The sequence below is a fragment of the Pinus tabuliformis genome, chromosome 9, assembly GCF_031772625.1.
Source record: "Pinus tabuliformis cultivar Carrire ecotype Pingquan chromosome 9, CPIR1, whole genome shotgun sequence".
Classification (NCBI taxonomy): Eukaryota; Viridiplantae; Streptophyta; class Pinopsida; order Pinales; family Pinaceae; genus Pinus; species Pinus tabuliformis.
Genome location: NC_142307.1, coordinates 60438853 through 60449160, shown reverse-complemented (window position 1 = coordinate 60449160; position 10308 = coordinate 60438853).

Below are 10308 nucleotides of genomic sequence, written 5' to 3'. Positions count from 1 at the left end.
TGCAATCATACAATATCAGGTGGATTCACCAAGGAGGAGATCGTTGAGTCTACCAGTAGTGTCGCCTTCCCTATAGCATTAAGCCCTTTACAAATGAGGCATTGTGTGATGTTCCATCCCTTGATGTTTGTGATGTATTATTAGGCTAACCATACTTGTGGAAGCGACATGCTGTGTATGAGTCAAGCCATCGCATTGTTATTATTTCTTTGGATAATACATTATACAGGATACTGGAGGTAGCCCCACCTACCACCAACTCTTTGATCTCTACTAAGAAATGCAGCAAGATCATCTCCTAGACTAGGAAATTTATTTTCTTTCTGGTTCACTCTCAAAGTAAGGGGAAGATCGTAGCCACATCCATGGCCCCCGGGAAGGGCTTCTCCACGCAGCAGAAGTAGGTGGACATAGTAATGAAAGAATACAGGAACATCTTCTCCTCACCCATAGGGGTACCATTTCACTGTTAGGTCAAACATTCATTTGATTTGACTCCCAAAGCACCTCTACCCAACAGGCCGATATATCACCGCTCCATTATGGAAAATGGAAAGTACAAGCAGTGGCACGATGATCATCGGGTGCCACACAAGTTTCAAGTGGGTGACAAAGTATAGTTGCATCTGCAGAAAGAATGCCTTACAAAATCCCATCGGAAGCTCAATCAAATATGGTTCTTACATCATTACCAAGGCTGTGGGAAACAATTCTTTGGAACACAACATTTTGTCATTCCTTGGCTTACACCAAGTGTTCAATGTGGACTGCCCTCGACCATCCTTCCCACTATTACTAGACACATCAGAGATTGCAGAACAACTCACCAAGGACCAAGTTCAACAGAAGTTTCCTCATCTCCTGGAGGCATTCAATGTAATGGGGACCATTGCTTCCTAACGGGGCAGGAATGATCCAGGTGGATGTTGGTGGCCACCCACCTATCCCACTTGGACCCCCATGACTGTCTCTTCTAGTTTTTCAGTTTCCTTATTTGTATCACAATTTACTATTTTGGTAGTTTTTTGGGTCTTGAACTTCTAGAGTCGTTTTGAGGCCATAAATGACAATTTTTGGGAAAAATGGGACTAACATGGGTCTTGTTGGTCATTCAGAAGTTGTATTCCTCAGATAGATCTTTTTAACGAGGTATGGTGCGGGTCAAATGAAGATCATATGCCAAAGTTACGACCCTAGGAACTTGATGTACCAATTTACCCAAACGGGGCCCATTTTTTGGTGCTTCATCTCCTAGGGTTAGGTTTTTGGATGTCTAGGGTTTTCCATTATTTCTCAACAATAAATAGGCCTTTGAGCCTCATTGTAACATAGTTCAAAGGCATGTAGCTGCCACATCTCTCCTCAGAGATAAGGTACCATCGCCTGAGCTAGTTTATTTCCATTTCTATTTGTAGGCATATTTTAGTATTTTACATTAATGAAATGAAGTATTATTTCCGTTGCATCTCTATATTTATGGTTATATCTGTAATTTGTTGTGTTCCTTTTAAAATCCAGATCAATCCAACAAGTTGGACTAATTCTATTAATCAAATCTCACATAATATCCTAAGTAGTCCTCCAAGAGAGAGTTGATATGCTCCATTTTTCCAGCTATTTGTGGATGAAAGCTAGAACTTTCTAACCACTTTGTCCCCAAAAGTTTAAACAACAAGGTCTAGAAAATTCCCATAAACCTTGTATCTTTGTGGAATACAATACTTAACAAAAGACCACAATACCTCACCACATTCTAGAATATCTTCCCTACTACCTCCTTTGCAATGAATGCTAACTTGGAGAATCAATGTACAACAACCAACACCCATTATTCCCTTCACAACATCAACAAATGTGAGATGAATTCCATTGAGGCATTCACCCAACTTCTATTTGGAATTGGTAAAGGTTGAAATAATATTTCTTGTCCTCTAGTATCAAAAATATCCCACAAGTAAATAATGTAATGTTGAACATAGTCCTCGACATCTCACCTCATATTTCCCCAAGTGTATCCTCCCTCCAATTGTTAGAAAATCAAAAGACACAAAGATATTCATACCTTGATAATTACTTGATATATATAGTTATCTTCTTTAGGTATTTGTTAACTTCTTTATGTCTTCTTTTATATTATTATCATCAATAAATTATTTAAAAACATAAATGAATGAATATCAAGACAAAACAGTGTTTATTTTCCTTCAACCTAAATAAAAGTGTAGTGAGCTTAATCACTTATTTTAGAGGTAATCTAATTTATAAATAAAATAGTTTTTTTTACTTATATTTTTGGTTGATTTTATTTAAAATTGGAAAAAAATTTAAAAAACTAAACTTTTTAAATTGTTTAATATACATAATTGAAGTGCTGATTTGGTTTTCACATTCATAAGTGGGTCCTTCACTAATAATAAGTTTCATTTTTAATAATTAAATTATAATAGGAAATAAAAGTGTAATGAGTTCAACCACCTAATTTAAATTATTTGGTTTTCACATTCATAGGTTGGTAGTCTTCACTAATAATAATTTAAATTTTTAATAATTAAATTATAATAGATTTCCATAATCATAAACGAATTTTTATGATTTATTTTCACTTAAAAAAAAAATACATAAATTAATTTGCATGAAACAATTAGATTTTACTATCATAATTTTCTGAAAAATATTTCCAAAATACTTAAAAATTTAAAACTTCAAAGAATATTATTATTATATTATTAATATAATTCATTTTAATATTTATGGATTTGGAATAGTTGACAATAAGATAGGCATTTTTTGTGAAGATCATTAATTTAAAATCAAATAAGTCTAATGAAGAAATAACAATATAACCTAATTCATTAATTCAAATAAATTTGTAAATCTCTTTTTCATGAAATCTAAATCATCCTTATCATTACCCCAAGGGCTCTTCATAGTTATAAGGTGTTAGACACTAGCATGTTTGATAACTACCTAGTGTAGCATAATGTCATTCCACCTAGACTATACCTCACAATATGTTAGCTCTTAATTATGTTCTACATTAATTATTTAATGAAATTATCATAACTTTATCAATATAGAACAAGAAACCATATTGTCACAATATCCCTAAAAACATGTTAGATATAAATGCAATATAAACAATAGTACACATTCATCCACAACTGCACAAGATAGGATGGAACAACTCTTCAACCTTAATCTTATTATTGTAGTGAAATTTACATAAATTAGGTAACCTTAGCCCACTAAATTGATTCCTTCCTTAAACCATGCAAAATTCAACAAAATGCAATACCATAGAAAAGTCACTGAAATTTGGCTCACTCCGACCAATCTTCTACTCACCTATGTCCTTGTTTCACCAAATTCCATGTGCATACCTTTGGTTTGTTTGAAATTCTACCCTAATGGAGACCTAGCCAAAGCTTCATCTCCTTTGCAGCTCACTCATTTTGTTTCCTATCTTGCTATGTCTTTACGCATTCATTCATGTTCTCAAATGTTTTTTCTCTCGATTATTAATACATTGCGACAATGGTGGTTGAATTGTCACCTCGGTTCAACTCTGAGTTCATTTTCTCAGCCTCGCATCATTCCATGAATTGGATTGCCCTTCGATTCATTCCACCATTGTTTGTTAATATGTCTCTCCATCACATGGGTGTCACCTACCTTCAGACCAAAACTCTACTCATTTGCATGGTTTTTGCTCAATCTCCGATCAATGCTTTACTCTCTCACATGGTCATGTCGCTCGATCAGGCCAACACCCTTGTGGTGTCTTGAATTTGTTCCAATAGGAAAACACACACATCATGTGCTCCACACATTATCCATATCGTGTGTTGATTTTTACCAATTGGCAACCACATTTTTAGTTTCCCATGCCCAAGCTAGCATGAGCAACCAAGCACGCCCTTGCCAAGGTGTTGCCCCAACTTGGTTTTTTGCCTACCAAGGTTCTCACTAGGAATGGTTGGTGTTTGGTCAAGATGGGGGCATTCCTTAGTTCCCTAGAGCTTGACATCATCCCCACCATGACTCATTTCCACCCTTGACAACCTTCGGACTGCGACCTGACGTTTCCTCTCAAATGATTTCAATGGCTTCTCCTAACTCCAAAGAAACTCACATGTTTTCCATATGTTTTCATTTTTCGTGGCATCAATCCATCTCACAAAGTATTCCCTCTTCTTGCTGTTTCCAATTCTGAAAGTATGATATCCCACTATCTTCTCAAGTTCTAACTCTAGATGATAAACAATAAAGGCTAGTGTACATGGTGGCTCCACTCTACTTGGGTCATCTGTATCCACCTCGACCTTCTTCAACTGATTGATATGAAAGATTGAATGATGGGATTTTATAAGTAAAGGTAGCTCCAATCTATAAGTGACATATACAATCCTCTCTACAACTTGAAATGGCCCCTAAAACCTCCTCACCAGTGATGTAAACATCCCCACAAGTGGTGGAAACTACTTCTTCTTCATCTTAACGAAGCCCATATCTTCCACATTTAACTTTGCATCTCTCCTATCTCTATCTACCCAGTTCTTCATCCTTTTCATTCCATATGTCAAGTTCACTTGAGCCTTGACACTCGAGCCATATCTAACATCTCGTACCATCAGTTCATGTAAATATGAGCTATGGAACTCATCCCATAGTAGATCTACATGCCCATGTATGGGGTAATATGCATCTTCCTATTAACAAACTTGAATGGATTGTATCTCATAGAAGCACTCTTCTGTGAGTTGTAACTAAATTTTGTTGCATCCATGATCCAGGTGGATGTTGGTGGCCACCCACCTATCCCACTTGGACATCCATGACTGTCTCTTTCAGTTTTTCAGTTTCCTTATTTGTAGCACAATTTACTATTTTTGGCAGTTTTTTGGGTCCTGAACTTCCGGAGCCGTTTTGAGGCCCTAAACAACGTTTTTTTGGAAAACTGGGACAAACATGGGTCATGTACCCATGTTGTTCATTCAAAAGTTGTAGTCCTCAAATAGATATTTCTAATAAGGTATGGTGTGCATCAAACGAAGATCGTACACCAAAGTTATGACCTCGAGAAGTTGATGTACCTATTTACCCAAATGGGGCCCATAGTTTAGAGCTTCATCTCCCAGGGTTAGGTTTTTGGGTGTCTAGGATTTTCCATTGTTTCTCAACAATAAATAGGCCTTTGAGCCTCATTGTAACATAGTTCAGAGGCATGTAGCTGCCACATCTCTCCTCATAGATAAGCTACCATCGCTTGAGCTAGTTTATTTCCATTTATATTTGTAAGCATATTTTAGTATTTTACATTAATGAAATGAAGTATTATTTTTGTTGCATCTCTATATTTATGGTTATATCTGTAATTTTTTTTGTTCCTGTTTAAATCTGGATTAGTGGTATCAGAGTGGTCTTCTCTATCTTTGTTTTGCTTTGCATGTCCCCAACGAGGTCGAGATATAAGGAGTTAGGGCTCAAACTGGTTGAACCTTTGCAAGACCAGCCTCGCAAATCCTGATGGCCTCCCATGGCAGATGAAAAGAAAGATGAGGGGGCAAGAGATCATATCAAAATCTTGCTCGAAGAAGCCTTCGAGCGACAAAGAAACATGATGATGGACAACACTGCCTAACTCCTTTAGCGACAACCTAGGGGCGGCGCTTCTAGTAGCTACTCTCGAAATGCCACACCCTTTAAGGTACAAGTTAACTTTGAAATCCCCACATTCTAGGGTTATATAGATGCAGATGCCATAGATAAATGGTTAAATCTGCTAGAAGGATATTTTTATATTCATGATTTTTCTAGCTGGGAAAATATTACTTTCACTCTTCTCAAAGCTGCCCCCCATTTCAAGGATTGGTGGGAAACCTACTGCGAGCAAAAGGATGAAAGTACGGCCTCACTGTTTTCAGCCGCACCCACTTGGAATTCATTCTGGTATGCCATCACGAAGCAGTAAAATCCTGTCAGAAGTTATGAGGATAAATACATAAAGTGGACCACGTCGTTGCAGGGAAGGGACCAAGATGTACCAAAGTTTAGCAACATTTTTCATACCCTTCGCACAAAGTTGGGTATCAAGGATCCTGAGTGGCATTTGGTACTCAAATACCGTGGTTGCCAACATAGGTACGTCCAGGACAAGATGGATTTCCTGGACATCTCATCGCTTGGCACGACCTACCGATACACTATCAAGATCGAGCAGAAGTTTAAACAGAAGAAGCAAGACTTTGGATCTGTGAATCCAAAGCAAGGGAAAGGCTTCCCCAAACCGCAAAACTAAGGACAAAGCGAAGACGATGTGACCCAAGACAACTCGTCGAAGCTGCAAGAAAATAACAACACCAGGAAGTCAAACGACACATGAAAGTGGTGTGAGTTCCACAAGAGCCCCACTCAGAACACAAGTGAGTGTCGAGCCAAGCAGTTGCTAGTGGCCGAGTTGAAGGCTTTAGAATCAGATGCATGTTCCAACCCTGAGTCAGAACCCAATAAGAAGAATGGCAAAGGCAAGTAGATTATTGATGCAGAGCCCAGTGTCACTATCTCCATTACCGAGATCCAGAAGAATGAGCCCAAAGATCTAGAGGAGGGGGAGCGTATTTTCCACTCACAAATGTGGGTGAAGGGTTCGTCGCTGCAATTCATTGTCGACAATGGAAGCCAAAAGAACCTCATTTCAACAGAGGTCGTGAAGCATTTGAGCCTACCAACTACACCACACCCGCAGCCATACAATATCAGGTGGATTCACCAAGGACGAGATCACTGAGTCTACCAGTAGTGTCTCCTTCCCTATAGCATTAAGCCCTTTACAAATGAGGCATTGTGTGATGTTCCATCCCTTGATGTTTGTGATGTATTATTAGGCCAACCATACTTGTGGAAGCGACATGCTGTGTATGAGTCAAGCCATCGCATTGTTATTATTTCTTTGGATAATACATTATGCAGGATACTGGAGGTAGCCCTACCTACCGCCAACTCTTTGATCTCTACTAAGAAATGCAGCAAGATCATCTCCCAGACTAGGAAATTTATTTTCTTTTTGGTTCACTCTCAAAGTAAGGGGAATATCGTAGCCACATCCATGGCCCCCGGGAAGGGCTCCTCCACGCAGTAGAAGCAGGTGGACATAGTAATGAAAGAATACAGGAACATCTTCTCCTCACCCATAGGGGTACCATTTCACAGTTAGGTCAAACATTCATTTGATTTGACTCCCAGAGCACCTCTACCCAATAGGCCGATAAATCACCGCTCCATTATGGAAAATGGAAAGTACAAGCAGTGGCACGATGATCATCAGGTGCCACACAATTTTCAAGTGGGTGACAAATTATAGTTGCATTTGCAGAAAGAATGCCTTACAAAAGCCCATCGGAAGCTCAAACCACTCCGATATGGTACTTACATCATTACCAAGGCTGTGGGAAACAATTCTTTAGAGCACAACATTTTTTCATTCCTTGGCTTACACCAAGTGTTCAATGTGGACTGCCCTCGACCATCCTTCCCACTATTACTAGACACATCAAAGATTGCAGAACAACTCACCAAGGACCAAGTTCAACAGAAGTTTCCCCATCCCCTAGAGGCATTCAATGTAATGGGGACCATTTCTTCCTGGGGGGAGGAATGATCCAAGTGGATGTTGGTGGCCACCCACCTATCCCACTTGGACCCCCATGACTGTCTCTTTTAGTTTTTCAATTTCCTTATTTGTAGCACAATTTACTATTTTGGTAGATTTTTGGGTCTTGAACTTCTAGAACTGTTTTGAGGCCCTAAACGACAATTTTTGGGAAAAGTGGGACCCATGTTGGTCATTCAGAAGTTGCATTCCTTAAATAGATCTTTCTAACGAGGTATGGTGTGGGTCAAATGAAGATCATGTGCCAAAGTTACGACCCCAGGAACTTGATGTACCAATTTACCCAAACGGGGCCCATTTTTTGGTGCTTCATCTCCTAGGGTTAGGTTTTTGGATGTCTAGGGTTTTCCATTATTTCTCAACAATAAATAGGCCTTTGAGCCTCATTGTAACATAGTTCAAAGGCATGTAGCCGCCACATCTCTCCTCAGAGATAAGCTACCATCGCCTGAGCTAGTTTATTTCCATTTCTATTTGTAGGCATATTTTAGCATTTTACATTAACGAAATGAACTATTATTTCTGCTGCATCTCTATATTTATGGTTATATCTGTAATTTGTTGCGTTCCTTTTTAGATTCAGATCAATCCAACAAGTTGGACTAATTCTGTTAATCAAATCTCACATAATATCCTAAGTAGTCCTCCAAGAGAGAGTTGATATGCTCCATTTTTCCAGCTATTTGTGGATGAAAGCTAGAACTGTCTAACAACTATGTCCCCACAAGTTTAAACAACAAGGTCCAAAAAATTCCCATAAACCTTTTATCTTTGTGGAATACAATACTTAGCAAAAGACCACAATACCTTATCACATTCTAGAATATCTTCCCTATTCCCTCCTTTGCAATGAATGCTAACTTGGAGAATCAATGTACAACAACCAACACCCATTATTCCCTTCACAAAATCAACAAATGTGAGATGAATTCCATTGAGACACTCACCCAACTTCTATTTGGAATTGGTAAAGGTTGAAATAATCTTTCTTGTCCTGTAGTATCGGAAATATCCCACAAGTAAATACTGTAATGTTGAACATAGTCCTCGACATCTCACCTCATGTTTCCCCAAGTGTATCCTCCCTCCAATTGTTAGAAAATCAAAAGACACAAAGATTTTCATACCTTGATAATTACTTGATATATATAGTTATCTTCTTTAGGTATTTGTTAACTTCTTTATGTCTTCTTTTATATTATTATCATCAAGCAATTATTAAAAAACATAAATGCATGAATATCAAGACAACAAGAACACAAGATATAAGCTCTCAATCATAGAAAAACCCCTTTCTTGGGGGAAAACCCATCAAAATTTTTATTTTCTTCTTCATGAACCAAATCAAATGAGACAACCAAGACCCTTGGACCAAAAACAAGACCTCCTCCAATCCACCAAGTCATCCTCCCAAGAAAACTAGTCAAACACTAGTCAAATCAATCTTCAAGATCTAGGTGAAATAGGGCCTTGACCCTTACTACAACATATGAAATTTGACCTTCACCTTCAGCCCCTACAACTAGCCTTAGACCTGTCATGCATGTCGTAGAAAAAATAGAAATCTTGTTCCTTTTTGCTAGATAAAATTATCTTCCTTCTTCGCTTGAATTATCTCTTCTTTCCTTAGCCTTCACACCTTATTCTTGACTCGTTTTTCACACCTATAACTATATATCGAGTTCTTACTTGTGTTAGTATACAAAATCGGTTGAATCCCTTCTTATTTATAGCCATCCAGTAGGGTTAAATAGCCTTTATGATGTCAACTTGCTAGTTCTTGAGGCCGACTTGGTGGAGGAGCAATACATAACCATTTTTACATTAAATAATTTTCTATCTTGACTTAATATGCCCAATAAGGGTCTAGAACATAATGAAAACTACAATGACTCATTAAACAAACCCTAGAAGCACTCAATAAGAAACTCATGCTTAGAAATATTTTTTCTTTGACAATAATTCTTATTTTTCTTTTGTTTTGAGCAATACATCCTATCATGAGCTAGACAACAATTATGAAGATTGATACTAGCTACATTTTCAACACTCCATATTAACTAGGGATGTTGAAAATGCAACAAGATGATGGAGCTTAGTGGAAAGGAGTCGCCTTCACTAAGTTGGCCCGCAAGATATTTTTGGCGCAAAGTCTATTTTTAGACTATGTCTATTTTTAGACATATGGATCATGGTCTATGAGTTGCAGGATGCTATTTGTGGATGATTGGTCATGTTGGTGAAAATAGATGGACTTCTATTTTTAGACATATGGGTAATTTCTATTTTTAGACTGTCAGGCTAAAAATAGAATAGTCGAATATTATTAGCTCATAATAATATTTGGACTATAAACATTATCTTATCCTCTTGGAGCACTTCAGTTTGAGCTATAGATGTGGCACATGCAGCTGTCAGAAGGAAATACACTTTTCTGTGGGTCAGTTGAGCTATTGCATGCAGGACTTTAGTTAGAACTCATGTGGTTGAGTTTGGTGGAGTTGATTGAGGAATTGATGGAGTTGTGTTCAGTTTGACTTGGTTGAACTAGTTGTATTTAGTTTAACTGCAAATACACTAGTGATGAGTGATGTGAATTAATTATTAATTAATTCAGTAATTATTAACTCATAAAGCAA